Source organism: Acinonyx jubatus, chromosome C1 (assembly GCF_027475565.1).
Source record: "Acinonyx jubatus isolate Ajub_Pintada_27869175 chromosome C1, VMU_Ajub_asm_v1.0, whole genome shotgun sequence".
Classification (NCBI taxonomy): domain Eukaryota; kingdom Metazoa; phylum Chordata; class Mammalia; order Carnivora; family Felidae; genus Acinonyx; species Acinonyx jubatus.
The window spans coordinates 77,502,919-77,525,746 of NC_069381.1; the positions used below are offsets into that span (position 1 = coordinate 77,502,919).

The 22,828-nt window shown below is 37.1% G+C and overlaps 1 protein-coding gene across 14 annotated transcripts in view; it reads right to left on the reverse strand.

The window, feature by feature from the left end:
* Positions 1-22,828, reverse strand: part of EVI5 (ecotropic viral integration site 5) — a 231,241-nt gene that overhangs the window by 192,336 nt on the left and 16,077 nt on the right. For 2 of the 14 annotated variants that reach the window (XM_027058585.2, XM_027058586.2), the window contains exon 2: positions 17,741-17,827. The exons of the other annotated variants lie outside the window; for them this stretch is intronic. The gene's annotated coding sequence lies outside the window, so the exon portion shown is untranslated. The remainder of the gene's footprint in view (positions 1-17,740; positions 17,828-22,828) is intronic. 14 annotated transcript variants of the gene reach the window in all.

A 22,828-nucleotide genomic window follows, 5' to 3' on the forward strand; every position in this document is an offset into this window, starting at 1 on the left:
AATACCACCAGCATTTTTCACAGAGCTAGAACAATCCTAAAATCTGTATGGAACCACAAAGGACCCTTAATAGCCAAAGCAATTCTGAAAAAAAAAAAAAAACAAAAACAAAACCAGAGGGATCATAATTTCAGATTTCAAGCTGTATTACCAAGCTACAGTCATTGAGACAGTATGGTACTGGCACAATAACACACACAGATCAATGGAACAGAACTGAAAACCCAGAAATGGACCCACAACCATATAATCAACTAATCTTTGACAAAGCAGGAAAGAATATCCAATGGAAAAAAAAATATCCAATCTCTTCAACAAATGGTGTTGGGAAAACTGGAAAGCAACGTGAAGAATGAAACTGGACCAGTTTCTTACACCATACACAAAAATAAATTCAATAAGGATGAAAGACCTAAATATAAGACAGGAAACCATCAAAACCCTCAAAGAGAACACAGGCCACAAACTCTTTGACTTCGGCTGTAGCAACTTCTTACTAGACATATCTCTGAAGGCAAGGGAAACAAGAACAAACATCAACTATTGGGACTTCATCAAGATAAAAAACGTCTGCACAGCAAAGGAAACAATCAACAGAACTAAAAGACAACCTATGGAATGGGAGAAGATATTTGCAAATGACACATCCGATAAAGAGTTAGTATCCACTATCTATAAAGAACATATAAAACTCAACACCCAAGAAGAACTCAGTTAAGAAATGGGCAGAAGACATTTTCCCAAAGACATCCAGATAGCTAACAGATGTTCAACATCACTAATCATCAGGGAAATATAAAGCAAAACCATGATGAGATGTCACCTCACACCTGTTAGAGTGGCTAAAATTAACAGCACAGGAAACAACAAGTGTTGACAAGGATGTGAGTAAAGGAGAACTCTTCTTTCACTGATGGTGGGAATGCAAACTGGTGCAGCCACTCTGACCAACAGTATGGAGGTACCTCACAAATGTAAAAGTAGAACTATCTTACAATCCAGCAAATGCACTGCTAGATATTCACCCAAAGGATACAAAAATACAGATTTGAAGAGTTACATGCACCCAGATGTAGCATTATCAACAACAACCAAACTATGGAAAGAACCGAAGTGTCTATCAACTGATGAATGCATAAAGAAGAGGTGGTATATATCACTTCTCAGCCTTTTGGCTAAGATCAAGTGTAGAAGAGGTGGTATATACATGCAATGGAGAATTACTGAGCCATCAAAAGGAATGACATCTTACCAACTGCAATGACACAGATGGAGCTAGAGTATATTATGCTAAGCAAAATAACTCAGTCCAAGAAAGACAAATACAATATGAGTTCACTCATATGTGGAATTTAGGAAACAAAACAGATGAACATATGGGAAGGGGGAAAAAAAGAGAGAAGGGAGCCAACCATAGAAGATTCTTCATGACAGAGAACAAACAGGGGTGATGGAGGGTGAGGGGTGGGGGATGGGCTAAACAGGAGATGGGTATTAAGGAGGGCACTGGGTATGATGAGCACAGGCTGTTATAGGTATGTGATGAATCGCTAAATTCTACTCCTGATACCAATTATACTATATGTTAACTAACTAGAATTTAAATAAAAATTTGGGGAAAAAAATAAGCACATCAATCCCCTATGCTTTTCATGAAAACTGAATGTTTTATGACACTTAGAACACTACCTGCAATAGTAAACATTCAAATGTTTGTCATTAATACATTACTACTACCCTCTACTACTACTATTACTTACTACTACTACTGTGATCACTACTAAAAAGGCCCACCCATGTGCTTCCAATAGATATCCTAAACTGTTAGAAGCTGAAACTAATTATACGTATCAAAATTATATTCAGAAGCTTGTTTGTTTCCTTTCCCCATCTTTAACAGCTTACAAAGAATTATCTTCCTCCTCCTCCTCCAGACCTCTGCTGTTACTGTTGGTTTCATAATCAGTACATTACAAACTGTATTAGCCACCCTTTGTTTTCTTATATACAAATGAGCAGATTTGTAACTACTGAAGGAAAAAAAATCAAATTAAGCTGATCTTTGTGACATACTTTCTATAGAGGTAATTTCTTTTTTATTTTTTTAAACGTTTATTTTTAAAAAGTTTTAAATGTTTATTTCTTTTGAGAGAGAGAGAGAGAGAGCATGTATGAGGTGGAGAAGGAACAGAGAGAGGGAGACAGAGGATCCAAAGTGGGCTCTGCACTAACAGCAGAGAGCCCAATGCAGGGCTCAAACTCATGAACTGTGAGATCATGACCTGAGCCAAAGTCAGAGCCACCCAGGCGCCCCTTAAATGTCTATTTTTGAGAGAGAGAGAGAGAGCAAGCATGAGCAGGGGAGGGGCAGAGAGCAAGACAGAGAATCCCTAGCAATCCACACTGCCAGCACAGAACCAGATGCAGGGCTCAAACTCAAAAGTGTGAAATCATTATCTGAGCTGAAATCGAGAGGTGGATGCTTAACCGACTGAGCCACTCAGGTACCTGAGAGGTAATTTCTTAAAGAATTTCACTCATAACTGGGATGCCTGGGTGGCTCAGTCAGTTGAGCCTCCGACTTCGGCTCAGGTCGTGATCTCACAGCTTGTGAGTTCGACCCCCAAGTCAGGCTCTGTGCTGACAGCTCAGAGCCTGGAGCCTGCTTTGGATTCTGTGTCTCCCTCTCTCTCTGCCCCTAACCCACTCACATTCTGTCTCTGTCTCTCTCAAAAATAAATAAACATTAAAAAAAAAAAAAAGAATTTCACTCATAACTTAAGCAAGACAGATACCTGAATACTGACTAGAATAATGAGCTGTATTCTGATAACCTCAGCATATTAAGGAATTGCCAAGGAAAAGATGACCAAAACTGAAGAGAACAGGGGTTCATTTACAACTATTTTAGCACCTGTTATTTCTGAAGTTCTGATACTATGTAAAACTATCTATCTCTACAAAGAAAATAAAAGGTACAGAAAAAAACTCCTGGAGGAAAGTAAAAGAGGTAATGCTTTTTAAACATTATTTACAAAACATGACAACCCTCAAAAGCGCCAAGTCATGTAGTACATGAAATAGTGTGCCCAAATAATAGATGCAACGTTTGAAGAACACACTGAAATGCAGGCTAAATTCACAGATTTTTCTTCATCCAATTAAATCTTGATTTCAAGGGGTATACAACCAATTTCTTCAGCTTCTCTGCATATAAGTAAAATTGGTACAGCCCTTTATAGATTATAAAATAGTTTCACATAGTTGATCCTTAAAACAGATCTAAGAAGACAGCCCAGTGTGTTACTCATTTGACAAGTATTTATTCAGAACCTACTGTGAAAGAGAGTACCTATGGGGTGCTGAATACATATGAGTATATGGTTATAAACAAAATAGACATGTTCTTTCCCCTCATGGAACTAGTTAAAAAGTCAGATAAAGACTGAATACAGAGAAAGATATGATGTAAGGGCAATGAACGACAACTAAATTTGATAGAGTTTTTAAGGACTGCCTTTCTCAAGAGGCAACATATACAATTTAAGAACTAGAAGATGAGCAAGAAGCAGCCAACTGTACAAAGGACTACACCAAAAAAAAGGCAGGGGAGGGGGGGACAGACAACATGTACAAAGGCCCTGAGCAATTTAAAAAGCTTGGCGGGTTAGAAAAGGGCTGTCCAATACAAACACAAGGTGAACCACAAATGCAAACCACATTAGTTATTTTAAATTTTCTAGGAGCTATACTTTAAAAAGTCAAGTTATATCTTTTATTTAACCCAAACATGTCCAAAACATTATTTCACCAGACAATTAATATTTCATGAAATATTTTACATTCTTTAATACTAAGCCTGAAATTCAGTGTAAAGTTTACACTTACATAGCACATCTCAATTCAGACTAGCCACAGTTCAAGTGCTTAAGACTTACATGTAGCTAGTAGCCTCCATATTGAACAGCACAGGTTAGAATAAGAGGAGACCATTATGGCTAACACATAGTAATTTAAAGGGAAATGTGGAAAGGTGAAACAAAAAGTCAACAGGTGCCCAATAATTAACAGTATTATAAGAATGAAATTTGGAATCTATTACTGGAAGTCACAAGGGTTTTAAACATGCAAAAAAAAAAACCTTCATCTTTCTGTTTTATAAAGAGTAGTCTCCTTTTTAAGACACAGAGAATAAGAGCAGAAAAAGGAAGAGTAGGCAGAAGACTCTTAACAGAAATCTACGTGAGAAATAATTAAGGTTTAGGCTATTGTGGGGGTAGCAGAGGCAAAGAAAATAGATGCATGCAAGATAACATTATGGAGGTAGAAACAAAATAATTTTTAGATTAAGTGCATGTAGACAATAAGAAAGAAAAATCATGAAGCATAATCTACTATGACTTGAGCAACCAGTGGTGCCATTTACTGTGACTGGAGAAATTAGCATTTTGTAGTTATTTGACAGGGAATGCTGGAGTTAATGGAAATGAATCAAGAATTTTTCCAAATAAGAAAACAAGTTCAGAGAAGCTCACACTTACTAATAAATAGTATTAAGTTAAGACTCAAACCCAGATATTCTAACACTGGATATAATACCCTCTTACTGGTAATATATCGTCTCTCCATAATTCAACAATAAAAATATTCCATTAAGGGGGCACCTGAGTGGCTCATCTGGTTGAGCATCTGACTCTACATTTCGTCTCAGGTCATGATTCCAGGATCAGAGGACTGAGCCCCACGTTGGGCCCCATGCTGAGCATGGAGCCTGCTTAGAATTCTCTCTCTCCTTCTGACCCTCTCCACCCCTTATGTTCACACTCTCTAAAATAAAGGGGGAAAAAATCTGCTAGGATGTGGGTAAGCAATGCCTCCTGTACATAAAGAAAGGCCTCAGTTAAATGGCTGTAGGTCTTTTATAATTCTTTCATATTTTTGAAAAATGAAAAGAAAAAATTTACCTTCAGTTAATATGCCTAGGAGTCTGAAATTAAAATCTACAGAAAACACTCTCCGACCTAAGCTCCAGAGAACAATAGCAAAGTAGAAGCCAAGTATCATGACTTAAAAGTCAGTGCCAAACCCCTATAGCCAAAGTAGCAGTAATGGTTCAGAAGCTGAGACTATGACTACTCTTCAGAACAAACAAGGTGATCTTTACATTCTGACAGTGACTCAAAAATCTGGCTACCTCAGCTTCAGGGATTTAATATTCCTTCTAAGTTCTTTACCTCCACTACAGCCCTATCAATTTATTCAACAAATACTTAGTAAGCCTAAGTACAGGGTAGGATATTGAGCAGGAAGACGAGGAAGACACATAGTTCTTGTCTTGTCCTATCCTCAAGTAGCTCACCATTAAAGGCATGTGAGGAGACAAACATGGAAACAATTATGACAAATGCCACAGAAAAGTCTATACAGTTGACCCTTGAACAACACGGGGGTGAGGGAGGTTAGGGGTGCCAACCCTTCCACCCCTGTGCAGTCAAAAATCCATTTACAGTTGATCCTTAATACAGGTTTGAACTGTGTGGGTCCACTTACACAGACTTTTTACAATACAGTACTGTAAACATATTTTCTCTTCCGTATGACTTTCTCAATAACATCTTCTTTTCTCTAGCTTACTTGTAGTATATAATACATATAACAGACAAAATATGTTAATCAACTGTTTATGTTATCAGTAAGGCTTCCAGTCAACAGTAAGCTATTACTAGTTAAGTTTTTGGGGAGTCAAAAATAATATGCAGATTTTCAACTGTGCAGGGGTTCAGTGCCCCTAACCCCCACGTTATTCAAGGGTCAACTATAGTGTCATCCTTTCTGGCCATCCAACATCTGAATCCCCATTAGTGTTCTGGAATTTCCCCCATCTGAACCTAAAAAGTACCAGATACTATTTCTCATGGTCTCCCTTGAAAATAATTTATAAGCATCGGACCAAGGTTCACATATCTACTTCTTTCTCTCTTTCACCTGTTACCCCAAATCTAGTAGCTTAATATACTAAATATTTATTATCTAACAGTTTCTGTGTGTCAGGAATTAAGCTATAGTTTAACTGGGTGATTCTGGCTCAGGATCTCTCATAAAGTTGCAGACAGTATCTTAGCCAGTGCTACCATCTTTGAAGATTTGACCGGGAATGGAAGATCTACTTCAAGACGTCTCCTGCACATGGTTATTGGCAGAAGGCTTCAGTTCCTCACATGAGAACCTCTCCAGAAAGGTGGTGAATATCCTTACAACATGGCGGCTGGCTTCCCTCAGAAAAAATAAGCAAAACAATATATAATACCTTATATGACCTTGCATCTTAAGACACAATCTTTCATTTCTGCAATAACCTATTTGTTACCAAAGTCCGCTCTACTTAGTGTGGAAGGAAACTATATAGAATGTAAATATCAGGAGGTGGGGTTATCAGGAACCACACTGGAGGCTAACTATCTTATGTAACATATGATGACTATATGTTACACAGTTCATAAACATATATATATTCATGAATGTAATAATGCTATGTTAGGAAGGAGAGGGGTCACTATGATTATAAGTGCATTTGTCCTCTGCGCCCCCCCCCACTTGTGCTCTGTCTCTCCCTCTCTCTCTCAAAAATAAATAAAATGTAAAAAAAAAAAATTTTTTTTTTAATTTTTGGGGCGCCTGAGTAGCTCAGTTGGTTAAGCAACTGACTTCGGCTTGAGTCATGATCTCATGGTTTGTGGGTTCGAGCCCCGCATAGGGCTCTGTGCTGACAGCTCAGAGCCTGGAGCCTGCTTCGGATTCTGTCTCCTTCTCTCCACCCCTCCCCCACTTGTGCGCCCACTCTCTCTCTCTCTCTCTCAAAAATACATGTAAAAAAAAATTTTTTTAAGTGCATTTGTCATTTTTATTTGTTAAAGTGGGTGATGGGAATAAAGGCATTTATTACATTTTTCTTTATACCTTTTGAGTTTGAAATATTTCATTATAAAAAAAATTCAATGCTGGGGTGCCTGGGTGCCCAACTCTTGATTTCGGCTGAGATCAGGATCCAGGATCATGGAATGAAGCCCCATGTCAGGCTCTGCACTGAGCATGGAGCCTAAGATTTTCTCTCTCTCTCTCTCTCTCTCTCTCCCCCTCCCTCCTTCCCTCCCTCCCTCCGCCCCTCTCCCCCACTTGTGCACTCTCTCTCTCTAAAATAAAAAAAATAAAATGTTTTAAATAAAAGTAAAAATAAATTTTTAAAAAACTGATGCTTTGCATAAAGTGAGTATTTTCAAATACATTATTGTGAGCACATACATTGGTAGAGCTGTTTTAAAGGACTACTTGGAAGTATATATAATAAAATTTACATGTGCATAAACCAACTTAGAAATCTGTCCAAAAGAATTATTTGCCCAAATAAAAAAAGACCTCTGTACTAAAACTAATCACAGAACTATTTATAATAGGAAAAAAATTGGTGACAACCCCAATGCCCACCAAAGTATGAGCAAATAAATTAAGACACCACCATACAATAGAATGCAGTCATTAAAAAGAATGAAATTCCCAATATGATAGAACCAGTCATTGGTAAAGAATAGGATGTATAATTCCATTTTTTAAAAGGCTATATATCAAACTATGAACTACATCAAGAGTGAAAATTTAGCAAGGGAAAAAAAGGCAGAGGGAGAAAACAGCTCTTTTGTACTTTAGAGACACCCATTCTCAAAAATTTTTACTAACCTCTATAGGCATACCTGGCAAGACATTGTAGGTTCAGTTGCAGACCACTGCACTAAAGTGAATACTGCAATAAAGAAAGTCAAATGAATGTTTTGGTTTCCCATTGCACCAAAAGTTGCTTAGAAAAGTGTTATGTCTGAGAAAGTAATGTGCATACCTAATCAAAAAATATTTTATTGCTAAAAAATACTAACCATCATTTGAGCTTTCAGCAAGTTGTAATCACTTATCACAGATCACCACGATAAATGTAGTAATAATGAAAATGTTTGAAATATTGTGAGAATCACCAAAATGCAACAGAGACATGAAGCAATAAGCAAATGCTGCTGGAAAAATGGTGCTGATAGACTTGCTTACCTAGCGTTGTCACAAACCTTCAATTTGTAAACAAACAGTATCTGCAAGTGCAATAAAGCAAAGAATGATAAAACAAGGTATGCCTGTACTTTCATAACTTCTGTGGTTGTTTTGGTTTTGTGTTAAATAGATTTTATTTTTTAGAACAGTTTTAAGTTCGTAGCAAAATTAAGCAGATGGTATGGAGATTTCCCATATACCCCTTGCCCTCACACATACATAGCCTCCAACACCAACATCCCCCACCAGACAGAATATTTGCTACAACTGATGAACCTACTGACACACCTTTATTACCAAACTCCATCATTTACATTAGGGTACACTCTTTGTGTTGTACATTCTACATATTTGAACAAATGTATAATGACAAATATTCACCGTGATAGTACCATACAGAGTATTGTACTGCCCTAAAAATCCTTCTGTGCTCTCCTGCTTCTCCCCTCAATTTCTGGCAATCACTGGAATTTACATTATAGTGTTGCCTTTTCCAGAATGTCATAGAAACAGAACCAAATTGTGTGCAGCTTTTTCAGACTGACTTCTTTCACTCAGAAATAGGCATTTAAGTATCCCCCATGTCTTTTCACGGCTTGATAGCTCATTTTTTTCTTAGCAATGAATAATATTCCACTGTCTTGATGTACCAGTTTACCCATGCAGCTACTGAAACATATCTTGATTTAGTTCAAGTTTTAGTAATTATGAATAAAGCTGCAATACACATCATATGCAGGATTTTGTGTGGACAATTTTTCAAGTCCTCTAGGAACACAGAGGAGTATGACTTCTGAATTGCATAGTAAGAGTATGTTTAGTTTTATAAGAAATTGCCAAACTGTAATCTAAACTAGGTATACCATTTTGCATTCCAATAATGAATGAGAGTTCCTGTTGCTCTACATCTTTGCCAGCATTTGGTGTTTTCAGTTTTCTAGATTTTGAACATTCCACTAGGAGAGTAGTGGAATCTCATCATTGTTTTAATCTGCATTTCCCTAATGACACATTACGTGGAGCATCTTATCAGATGCTTATTTGCCATATGTAGACTTTCTTTGATGAGGTATCTGTTAAGTCTTTGGTCTATTTTTAAATCATGTTGTGTTCCTAATGTTGAGTTTTAAAGTTCTCTGAATATTTTGGTAACAGTACACTAAGATTTGTCTTTTGGAAAATCTCCCAGTCTGTAGCTTGGGACAAACTTTTAATTAAAATAAAGTTGAGATATTAATTCTTTCTTTCATGGATCATGCCTTTGATGTCGCACCTAATAAATCAACATCAACCTACGGTCACCTAGATTTTCTACTGTTATCTCCTAGAAGTTTTATAGTTTTGCATTTTAATTTAGGTACCTGATCCACTTTGTGTTAATTTTTGTTAAGCCTATAAAGTCTATACCTAGATTCATTTTTGTGCAGGAGGCCTAATTGCTCCAGCACAATTTGTTGAAAAGACAGTCTTTTCTCCAATGTATTGTCTTTGCTCCTTTGTTGAAAATCAGTTGACTGTATTTATATGGGTCTATTTCTGTTCCATGGATCTATTTGTCTATTGTTTCACCAATATCCCACTGTCTCAATTACTGTAGCTTAAGAGTTTCTTTTTTTTTTTTTTTTTTTTAGTGTTTATTTTTGAGAGAGAGAGAGAGGCAGGCAGAATGTGAGCAGGGGAAGGGCAGAGAAAGAGAAACAGAATCTGAAGGAGGCTCCAGGTTCTGAGCTGTCAGCACAGAGCCTGAAGAGGGGCTCGAACTCACAAACTGTGAGATAATGACCTGAGCCAGTCACTTAACATGGTGCCTGGGCCACCCAAGCACCCTGTCTAAAGTTATATCTTGATGTCAGGTAGTATCAGTCTTCTACCTTTCTTCTCCTCCTTCCAAATTGTGTTGACTGTTCTAGGTCTTCTGCCTCTCCATATAAATTGTAGGATCAGGGGTGCCTGGGTGGCGCAGTTAGTTGAGCGTCCAACTCTTGATTTCAACTCAGGTCATGATCTGAGGGGCAAGAGATCAAGCTCCACGTTGAGCTCTGCACTGAGCATGGAGTTTGCTTAAGGTTTTCTCTCCTCCTCTCTCTGCTCCTTCCTGTGAGATCATGACCTGAGCTGAAATCAAGGGTCAGATGCTTCACTGGCTGAGCCACCCAGGGGCCCCATTAAATTTTTATCTTTCCCAGGCCAGCAATGTGGTACAACGCTCTTGAGATGCTGGGCAGTGGCAGTCAACCACAGCTGCTAGTCAGCCGTACAATCATGAGAGTAACAACAACTGATACACTTAAAACCATTCTATACCCTGACAACCATTCTGTTTTTCACTTTTATTTGTTTTTTTACATTCATTTATTTATTTTTGAGAGAGACAGCAAGCAGGGGAGGGGCAGAGAGAGAGGTAGAGAGGGAGACCCCCAAGCAGGCTCCACACTGTCAGAGCAGAGCCTGATACGGGGCTTGAACTCACCAACTCTGAGATCATGACCTGAGCAGAAACCAAGAGTAGGACGCTTAACTGACTGAGCCACCCAGGTGCCCTTGTTTTTCACTGTTAGTGCAGTATTCTATAAATTACATGAAATACTCAACACTATATTCTACAAGAGGTGTTGTGTCAGATCATTTTGCCCAAATGCAGACCACTCTAAGTATTCTGAGCATGTTTAAGTAGGCTAGGCTAAGCTATGATGTTTAGGTTAGAGGTATTAAATGCATTTTGACTTACAGTATTTTCAACTTCTGGTGGGTTTATTGGTAACCCCATCATATACTTAGGAAGCCTAAGTGCTTATTAGTTTCATAAGGGGTTTTTTCTCTCCCAAATATTTCAGATTTTTTACTTTAAATTTTTTTTTCAACGTTTTTTTTTTTTATTTATTTTGGGACAGAGAGAGACAGAGCATGAACGGGGGAGGGGCAGAGAGAGAGGGAGACACAGAATCGGAAACAGGCTCCAGGCTCCGAGCCATCAGCCCAGAGCCCGACGCGGGGCTCGAACTCACGGACCGCGAGATCGTGACCTGGCTGAAGTCGGACGCTTAACCGACTGCGCCACCCAGGCGCCCCAGATTTTTTACTTTAGACAATAGTGCCATCTGTGAAGAAAGTTTTAGTTCTTCCTTCCCAATCACTGTACACCTTTAATTTTCTTATCTTACTGCATTAACTAGGACTTTCAGTATGATGTTGAACAGCAGTGGTAATAGGGAATACCCTTGCCTTCTTCCTGATCTTGGTGGGAAAGCTTCAAATTTCTGTTAAATATGATTTTAGCTGTATATCTTTGTATGTATCTTTATCTGAAATTATTTTGTACCTTTATCAAGATTATATATATACACATATATACATGTATACACACACACACACCTTTATCAAGTTCCCCTCTGTTCTAGTTTACTGAGAAGTTTGATCTTAAGTAGACTTCCATGCCCAATGTGGGGCTTGAACTCACAACCCTGAGATTGAGTTAGATACTCTACCAACTGAACCTCCCAGGTGCCCCTAGTTTATTGAGAGTTTTTATCACGATTGGGTGCTAGATTTTGTCAAATGCTTTTCTCCATCTATTGATATGCTCATGTGACTTTTCTTCTAAAGCCTGTTTCTGCAATGGATTACATTAATTGATTTTCAAACTTAAAACTAGGAGCACCTGGGTGTCCAACTTTGGCCCAGGTCATGATGTCACGGTTCAGGAGTTTGAGCCCCACCTCAGGCTCTGTGCTGACAGCTCAGAGCCTGTAGCCTGCTTCAGATTCTGGGTCTCCCTCTCTTTCTGCCCTTCCCCCACTCACATTCTGTCGCTCTCAAAAATGAACAAACATTAAAAAAACAGTTAAACCAGCCCTTCATATCGGCGATAAACCCCACTTGGTCATTGGTATGTGATTCTTTTTATACATCATTGGATTCAATTTGCTAGTATTTTATTAAGGATTTTTGTACCTATGCCCATGAGAGATAAGGGTCTCTAAGTTTTCTTTTATAATATCTTTGTCCAGTTTTTGGTATTAGGGTAATGTTGACCTCATAGAATGAGCTAGGAAGCATTCCCTCTGCTTCTTCCTTCTGAAAAAGACTGTAGAGAACTGGTATAATTTCTTCCTTAAATATTTGGTAGAATTCACCAGTGAACCTATCTGGGCCTGGTATTTTCTGTTCTAGAAGGATTTTTTTGTTTGTTTTTTAAAGTTTATTTATTTTTGAGGGGGGGGAGAGAGGGAGGGGAAGAGAGAGAGAGAGAGAGAGAGAGAGAGAGAGAGAGAGAAGAGGAGGGGTAGAGAGAGAGGAAGACACAGAATCCCAAGCAGGCTCCAGGCTCTGAGCTGTCAGCACAGAGTCTGATATGGGGCTCAAATTCACAAACCACAAGATCACAACCTGAGTGGAAGTCAGATGCTTAACCAACTGAGCCACCCAGGCACCCCTGTTCTGGAATGTTATTGTTGATTCAATTTCTTTCATGCATATAGACCTATTCATATTGTTTATGTCAATTTTGGCAAATTGTATCCTTCAAGAAATCAGTTTTATGGCCCAAAACATAGTCTATTTTGATGAATACTACATGTGAGCTTGAGCAAAATGTGCATCCTGCTGATGTTGAATGAAGTGGTCTATAGATGTCCACTATAATCAGGTCACTGATATGCTGTTGAGTTCAATTATGTCATTATTGTCCTTATTATGTCCTTATTGTCCATTTCTAATAGAGGGGTATTAAAACCTCCAATTATGATAGTGGATTCATCTACTTATTGGAGTTCTATCAGTTTCTGCCCCACATAATTTGACGTTCTGTTTTTAGGCACATACATATTAACTAAGGATTGTTATGTCTTCTTGGAGAAATGACTCCTTTATCATTATGCAATTCTCCTCTTTAGAACTGAAAGCTTTCCTTGGTCTAAATTCTGTTCTGTCTGAAATTAATATAGCTACTCCTTCTTTCTTTTAATTAGCATTAGTATATCTTTTATCTTTCTCCAATCACTTTTCAATCTGTATGCATCTTTCTATTTAAAGCGGATTTCTGGGGCACCTGTGTGGCTCAGTCAGTTAGGCAACAGATTTTGGCTCAGGTTATGATCTCACGGTTCGTGGGTTCGAGCCCCGCGTCAGGCTCTGTGCTAACAGCTCAGAGCCTGGAACCAGCTTTGTATTCTGTGTCTCTCTCACTGCCCCTCCCCCTCTTGTGCTATCTTTCTCTCAAAAACAAATATACATTTAAAAAAATATCAATAATAAAGTGGATTTCTTATAGACAACAGAGTTGGATCTTGTTTTTCGATCTACACTAACAACCTGTCTTTTCATTTGTGCATTTAGACCGTTGACGTTCAAAGTGATTACCGATATAGTGGAATTAACATCTACCATACCCATGACTGTTCTCTATTTCTTGCCCTTTTTTGTTCCTATTTTTGTCTTCCACTCTTTTTCTGCCCTTTGTGGTTTTAAGTGAGCATTTTCTATGATTGCCTTTTCTCTCCTTTCTTGGTGTATCGGTTATACCTCTTCTTTTACTTTTCTTAGTGGTTGCCCTAGAGATTACAATATACATTTACAGCTAAGCCAATTCCCCTTTCAAGTAACACTACCCATTTTCCACTACCATAACATTACCCATTTTTCACACTACCTGTTTCCTGGGTAGTATGAGTACCGTGTAATAACAAAATAATAAATGTTCCCTATCCCTTATATCATTGCTGTCATTCATTTCACTTATGCCTAAATACACATATAAGTATTCAGAAGTATTCATTATTATACTGTTGATATTACTTTGAAACTTATATGTTAGATCAATTAAGAAAAAAAATTATTTTACCTTCACCTATCCTTTTTTCAATGCTCTCCTTACATTATGTAGATTCTAGTTTGTGGTGTATATTATTTTCCTTCTCCTAAAAAATTTAACATGTCTTGCAAGGCAGTTCTACTAACAACAAATACCCTTAATTTCTGTTTGTCTGAGAAAGTATTTCTCCATTATTTTCAAAGGATAATTTTGCAAGGTACAGAACTGTAGGTTGGGTTTGTTTTGTTTTTTCCCTCAGAACTTTAAATGTTTTTACTCCATTTTCTTCTTGCTTGCATGGTTTCTGAGAAGTTAGCTGTAATCCTTATCAATGCTCCTCTATATTAAGGTGTGTTTTTCCTCTCGCTTCTTCCAGGATTTTTTTTCTTTTTTTTTTTTTTCTCTTTTTTTTTTTACTTTATCTTGGATTTTCTGTAGTTTGAAAATAATATGCCTAGGTATAGTTTTCTTGCCACTTAGCCTGCTTGGTGTTCTCTAAGCTTCCTGGAATTGTGATTCGGTATCTGACATTAATTTGGGGCAGTTCTCAGTCATTACCATTCCAAACACCACTTCTGTCCCTCTTCTTTTTCTTCTCCTTATAGAATTCCCATTATGCATATGTTAAATCTTTTTTTTTAATATGAGGTTTATTTACATGTCTAAAGTTAATCTTTACAAGGTAAGGATTCTATCCCCACCTATTGACTATAATGCCACAGAAATTAAAACATGCCATCCCTAATGATGCAGATGTTCAACCTTTTGTAGTTGTCCCACAGTTACTCAATATTGTTTTTCTTATCTTTTTTCTCTTTCTTTTCTAGTTTCAGCAGTTTCTATTGATAGCCTCATGCTCAGAGTCTTTCTTCAGGCATTAGTAGTCCAGTCTACTAATAAATAAACCCATCAAATGGTTACAATGTTTTTGTGATAATGCTAGGGCTTTCTTCTCTAGCATTTTTTTTCTTGTTGTTGTTCTTTCTTAGAATTTCCATCCCTCCCCCTTTCATCACAGTTGTTTTAAATTCTTTCTTGGTCTGGTAATTCTAATATCCCTACCCTACCCAAGTCTAGTTCTAATGCTGGCTCTAATTGTGCTTTTTGTCTTTAGTATGTCTTGTAATTTTTCTTAACAGTTGAACATGATGTACTAGGTAAAAAGAACTATTGTAAATAGGCTTTTGTTAATGTGGTGGTAACATATGGGGGGAAAAGAAAATACATAAAACTTAAAACCAAGTTATTTTATGGGGCATCTTGGTGGCTCAGTCAGTTAAGCATCCGACTTTGGCTCAGGTCATGATCTCATAGTTTGTGAGCTCAAGTCCCGCATCAGGTTCTGTGCTGACAGCTCAGAGCCTGGAGCCTACTTCAGATTCTGTCTCCCTCTCTCTCTGCCCCTCTCCCACTCACACTCTGTCTCTCTTTCTCTCAAAAGTAAATAAACATAAAAAAAAAAAATTCTCTAAAAACCAAGGTTATGTTGGAATTTGAGGATAAGGAAATGCTTTTCCTTCCCTTTCTTTTTCCAATTATCTTTAACTTGGTTATATAAAACTCGTATAATTAAAGAATGGGGGGGGGCACCTGGGTGGGTCAGTCGGTTAAGCAGCCGACTTCGGCCCAGGTCATGATCTCGCGGTCTGTGAGTTCGAGCCCCACGTCGGGCTCTGTGCTGACAGCTCAGAGCCTGGAGCCTGTTTCAGATTCTGTGTCTCCCTCTCTCTGACCCTCCCCATTCATGCTCTGTCTCTCTCTGTCTCAAAAATAAATAAACGTTAAAAAAAAAAATTTTTTTTTAAAAGAATGAGGTAAATACATCAAAAAAAGTGAATGACCAGGAAGATATAAAGGATATGAGAAAGAAAGTAAATAGGAGGCTAAAGAAGATAAACATATCTGATTTCACTTTGCTTTAAAATAATTCTTATTTATAGATTTTTTTCATTACAAGTGATGCACATTTGTGGCAAAAACATTTCTTAAATCACAAAGAAAAATTAATTATCCATAAAATACCACTCAAATAATCACTGCTAGCCTTTAAAAAAAGGAGCAGGAACTAGGGGACTACGATGGAACATGAATGAGAGAGATCATCACCTCACTCTTAGAAGTAAAACTGAACTAGCCACAAGCCCATAAGGGTTCCAAACATAAAATTTGCCACTGTACCCATTTTTAAGTATATAATTCATTGGAAATAATTATATTCACAATTTGCACAGCCATTACCAACCATTTCCAAGACTTTTTCATCACCCCAAACAGGAACTCTGCATCCATTCTTCCTTCCCTCCAGCCTCAAGTTAATCTCTGATCTACTTTCTGACTCTGAATTTACCTATTCTAGATTCATAAGTAGAATCATACATACAACATTTGTCCTTCTGTGTCTGGCTCATTTCATTCAGCAACATTTTCAAGATTCATCCATGCTGTGTTACGTATCAGAGCTTCATTTCATTTTGTGGCTGAATAATATTTCATTATATGTATATTTCTCTCATTTTTCAAGGGGTTGGAAACTCTGAGACCATAAAAAACCTGATATATTTAAGGCTGAAAGATAGGTGTAGATAGGTAGGTAGGTAGAAAAATAAATAAAGATATCTCTACTCATCTGTTGTTTATCTATTCATCTGTTGATGGACATTTGGATTGTTTCCTACTTGGACTATTGTGAATAATGCTGCTATGAACATGGGAACACAAGTGCCAAACATACTTTTAATAGTTTGCTCTGGCTGGAAAGCCAACAGAGGAACTATAAAGGTAAACATTAACAAAAGCTGCCAATAGCAATTACCACAACAAAATTAAATAGGATATCAGACTATATTCTATTAGAGTCTATATTAATATATAAATATGTTCTAGAATACATAAATGTTAACTTATGGTTTTAATATTTATACTGTTTGATGTTTTACAAGTTTTCTTGAACAAATATGTATTATTTGCATAAATTAAGGGAAAGCATTTTTGTAGAGTCCTTTGCTATAGCAGGATATATATGTTCTATTTTGAGAAATAATACACAATAAGGAAATAAACGGGAGAAAGCAACACAATGCTAAAGCAACCCATTAAGAGACCAATACTGAGGTCAGGATTACAGGTTAGGAGTACTACTGAGAAGGGAGAGGAGCTGGAACCTGACAGCATTTTTTTATTCTGTTTTGACCACAAAGAAGGTACTACTTTGCCCTCCATAATGCCTAGTACATACCTACTATATACTACTCAACAAGATACTCAAAAGTTGGCCTAAAGAATAAATAGATGGACAAGTCTATAGATATCCAAGCTTTTCTACCTACGTCTTATTTTTTAAATTAGTTACATAGTTAGTCTGAAACTGGTTATTACAAGCATCTGAAGTTTCACCATAAGTTTCACAGGAATTCATAAATTCACAAGGAAACTGGCAGGTAGATGAATAACAGAATATTTATTTTATTTCTGGGATCACTATTTAAACTACAACTCTGTTTATACAAGATTACAAACACCAGAGCTCACCAACTTATAGCACCATACTTTTTCAGTGGGTATTTGTGTAAGTGCTTGTAATGCCAAATGGGATCCTGAGAGGTCTTTTCTTAATTGCTTTCAAAATAAACAGCAATGTATCAAGCTTAGAAGCACCTTCTGAAATGTTTGCTCAAATTTCAAAATGGTCTATGTCAATATAAATATAAAAAATCATTAATTTATACCTATACACATTGATACTTGTTCTTCAAAGTGCTGGAAACTCTGAGTCCAGGAAAAACCTGATATACAACTGAATGAATGTGTGAAAAGAAAAAAATATATATATTTATACTCAACCTTGTTCCAATAGGATTTAAGGCTGGTGCAATTGTAATATACATCTTCAATCTCTTAAGCAGGTTATAAGAAAGTATTGTTCCAACTCTGTAAACATGGAAATAAATATTATAAATAGGAATGTATTGTACATTTGGAGTATTATTAATAAATATAGGACACAGATTTTAAAAATATACCCTGTAATTTCCACAAAGAATTTCAAACTATGCCCTTCATTTATGTAAGCTAACAACTGTCAAAAAGAGATGTAGGAAGGGAAGATACAGAACACTGGCTTCAACAGGAATCAAAAAATAGAACAGATATTACAGCGAAAGGGGAAAAAAACAGGAAATAAGAGCAACACTGCTGACAAGACTCCTTCCTTTAAATGTCTACGTGATAAATTTCCAAGTTAATTTATTTTCTGTAGGCATACAGCATATTTCCATCTCTCTATGACCCCTCCTACCTCTAGAGCTAAATTTCAAAAAAGCACAATTTATGCACAATGATATACTACTTACTGCTGCTGCCACCACCATCATCTACTGTATACTATGTACCAGGCACTGCAACAAGATTTACATCAATTATCTTACTAAACCCTCACAACCCTAATATAGGTTTTACTGACATTTGTGGAAGTTAAACAACGTGCCCAAGATCCATTAGCTAATAAACGATGGAGCTGGGATACTAAACATTTGGCCTCAAAACAAAAACGCCCTGACAAGTATCAATCACTGATAGGAAGGTAACCTTAAACTAACTGTAGAACATAAAAGTAAAAAAAAAACATGATCCTGAGGATTTTGACAGAACAGGGCCCACTCAAAACCAACCTGATTACCAATTTAACTAAAATGAAACATTGAGATGGAAATATTTCAAAATGAAATTGTCAACATATCATGAAAATTCCTACCTCCTTCATAAATAGCCTATTATAGACTGTACATAATCTTTTTTTAATCCATGTAATACTAGTATAAAAAGTTTCAAGAATATCAGCAAAAACCTTTTTTTATAAACTTTCATATTTTCTGTGAACAGATCTGTATGACAGATCTGGACAACAATTGATATTTTCCTGAGTTTAACATTATTGCACAAAAGGAAACCTTCCTACTGTATAAACTACAGCAATAGTTTCTAAAGAAAAAGGAACAAAGAAAGTGAACAGAAAATAGAAACCAATGGCCACCACATCCCAAATATATGCCTATTCTAAAGGAAAATGGAATTTTACCAAGGCTACCAGAAGCACTGAACTCCAACTAACCTGTTTATCAGACTTAAGTTTTTTTCAAAAAATCTTCTAAATATAAAATGTCAGTTTGCTAATGTTCTATATTTAAAGTTCCAATGATATGAGTTTATTGCTTAATAGTTGTAAACCTGTATTTATAGTCACTATTAAAGGACTTTACTAAAGGGTATCACATGCACAGCTCTCCAGCTAACTGAATTCCCTTAATTCTACTAGACTGAGACAGCTCTGAAATACCTTAAGCTACCTGTAAAGTTACCATACACATATAGCCACAAACATGCACATAATTTTTCCAACTCATTCAAAATATCTGAGTATTGCTGTTATATACAGGCTAGGTGATTGAAACATTTCAGGTGAATGAAATACAACTCAGTTTTAGCATTTTAAATGTTTGTATAAAGTTATCCAAGGGGTGATTGGGTGGCTCAGTCAGTTAAGCATCCGACTCTTGATTTGGGCTCAGGTCATGATCTCACATTTCATGTGATGGAGTACTACATGGGGTGAGGGGTCTGCACTGATAGTTCAGTGCCTGGTTAGGATTCTTTCTCTCCCTCTCTCACTCTCTCTTCCCCTCCCCCAAGCCCTGGCACCCACACACCCTCTCTCAAAATAAACAAACATTAAAAATAAATAAATAAACATCCAAAACTGGGACACCTGGGTGGCTCAGTGAGTGTATGGCTTTTATTTTGGCTCAGGTCATGATCACATGGTTTGTGAGATGGAGCCCGCCATCTGGCTCTGCACTGATAGCACAGAGCATGCCTGGGATTCTCTCCCTCTATCCCTCTCTCTTCTGCCCCTCCCTCTCTCTCTCTCTCTCTCCCTCAAAATAATAAACTTAGAAAAAAAGTACCAAAACTGTACTAGCTATAGAATGCAATTACCCTAAGGAATCAGCATTCATTTACCTTTTTTTTTCATTTAGCATTTAAAACCTAAGAGCTATAGATGTTCAAATTTATTCAAAAATTTAATAAAATATTTTAACTGACCATTTCAACTACTACCCAGTATTAAAATGTTTTTCAGGTTTATATATTCATTTTTTTAATGTTTTTAACATTTATTCATTTTTGAGAGAAAAAGACAGAATTTGAGTGGGGGAGGGGCAGAGGAAAAGAGAGAGAGAGAGAGAGAGAGAGAGAGAGAGAGAGAGAGAGAGAGAATCCCAAGCAGGTTCTGAGCTGTCAGCCCAGAGCCTGACACATGGCTCAAACCCACAAACCATGAGATCGTGTCCTGAGCCAAAGCCAGACGCTTAACTGACTGAGCCATCCAGGTGCCCCTATACATTCATATATTAATTGCTAGGTTAAACTTATTTCTCAAAAAGAAACAAATAGTGCCCCTTTAAGCTATCTTGCTCAAATAACAAAAATCACTATGAGCTATGGATCTGAATTAAGTTTTGTTCATTCTAGGGACACCTGGGAGCTCAGTCAGTTAAGCGTCCAATCTTGGCTCAGGTCACGATCTCATGGTTTGTGGGTCAAGCCCCACATTGGGCTCCGACAGCTCAGAGCCTGCTTTGGATTCTGTGTTTCTCTCTCTCTCTCTGCTCCACCCATGCTTGTGTTCCATCTCTCTTTCAAAACTAAACATTTTAAAATTTTTAATAATGTTTTGTTCATTCTAAAAAATTCAAGTCTTATTTAATGCTATACACTTCAGTAAAGAATCTATAAAAGATAACATACAAACCGAGAATCTCTCTTGCTACTTTGCCAACCTAAACCATCCAAAGAATAAGGTAATCAATATTTCTAAGCACATACAATACACCAAACAATTATGAGGTAGATTTTATCATTTATCACATTAACATATGAGAAAAGGATCTTATAGATAGTTTTGGTAATCCACTTAGTCATTTTGATAATTCAAACCTGAATAGAAAACAAACCAATCTTGCTATTGGACAAATCTTCCTTAAATAATACCTTCCATATAAATTCTATGTGTCCTTTCTGTTTTTTAGTCTTCCTTTAATAACATCATAATCACAGAATCATAACAGCTGCTATTTATATTGAGCATTAAAACCCATGCCAGCTACTGCTCCAGGCAGTTAACATTTATTATTTCCATTCCTCATGACCATCTTTGCACAGTAAATATGAAAACACATACCTTCTGATAAGGAAACAGACTCAGAAATGTTAAATAACAAGGAAAATGACAAAGCAAAATGCTTGTTTTTTCTACTACATAATGCCACATTTTTTTCCAGCCATCAATTCTTATAATGAAATTATCCGCAATATAGAATTTTACTAGATCCTCAACAAAAACAAGGTTGTTTTCCTTTACAGAAAGGGAAAGTATTGAATTCTGTAAAACATTTTATTGTATTACCACAAGACTGATGTAATTTCCCCACAAAAACTTTTATATTAAAACTGGGAGGAGAGAGGACACCTGGGTGGCTCAGTTGGTTAAGCATCTGACTTAGGCTCAGGTCATAATCTCGCAGGTTTGTGAGTTCAAACCCCACATCTGGCTGAGCCTGGAGCCTGCTTCAGATTCCATGTCTCCCTCGCTCTCTGCCCCTCCCCCGCTCATGCTCTGTCTCAAAAATAAACACTAAAAAAAAAAAAAAACTGGGAGGACAGAATGCTATCTAAGGGACACAGGAAGGAAGGAAGGAAGGAAGGAAGGAAGGAAGGAAGGGAGGGAGGGAGGGAGGGAGGGAGGGAGGGAGGGAGGGAGGAAGGGAGGGAGGAAGGAAGGACGAACAACTGACTAAGAGTACTAGCTAACTAAAATTTGATCCTTTGAGCTGCACATAAAACAGCTATAGCTGAGGTGAAGTTCATGGGTAAGGAGCTAATAAGTCTGTTCCCTGACCTCAACCTTCTACTGATACAAACACAAAACCGGTTAAAAAAAAAAAAAAAGATATATCCACACACACAATTTTTTCCTGGCAGCAGCAAGAGTATATACTAAAATACTGGCTTCCGTATGTTTCGATCTAGAAAGTTTGAAGAAGCACAAATTCAGAACAAGTCTCTTTTTTTTCTGATTTTTTAACTTTTATTATTTTTTTAACATTTATTCATTTTTTTGTTACTACTTAATTTTATTTATTTATTTTAACTTACATCCAAATTAGTTAACATATAGTGCAACAATGATTTCAGGATTAGATTCCTTAGTGCCCCTTACCCATTTAGCCCATCCCCACCTCCCACAACCCCTCCTGTAACCCTCAGTTTGTTCTCCATATTTATGAGTCTCTTCTGTTTTGTCCCCCTCCCTGTTTTTATATTATTTTATTTCCCTTCCCTTATGTTCACCTGTTTTGTCTCTTAAAGTCCTCATATGAGTGAAGTCATATGATTTTTGTCTTTCTCTAATTTCGCTTAGTATAATACCCTCCAGTTCCATCCACATAGTTGAAATGGCAAGATTTCATTCTTTTTAATTGCCGAGTAATACTCCATTGTGTATATAGATATAGATATAGACCACATCTTCTTTATCCATTCATCCATCAATGGACATTTGGGCTCTTTCCATACTTTGACTATTGTTGATAGTGTTGCTATACACATTGGGGTGCATGTGTCCCTTCAAAACAGCACACCTGTACCTCCTGGATAAATACCTAGTAGTGCAATTGCTGGGTCATAGGGTAGTTCTATTTTTTTGTTTTCTTTTGAGGAACCTCCATACTGTGGAGTGGCTGCACCAGCTTGCATTCCCCCCAGCAATGCAAAAGAGATCCTCTGCCTCCGCATCCTCGCCAACATCTGTTGTTGCCTAAATTGTTCATGTTAGCCATTCTGGCAGGTGTGAGGTGGTATCTCATTGTGGTT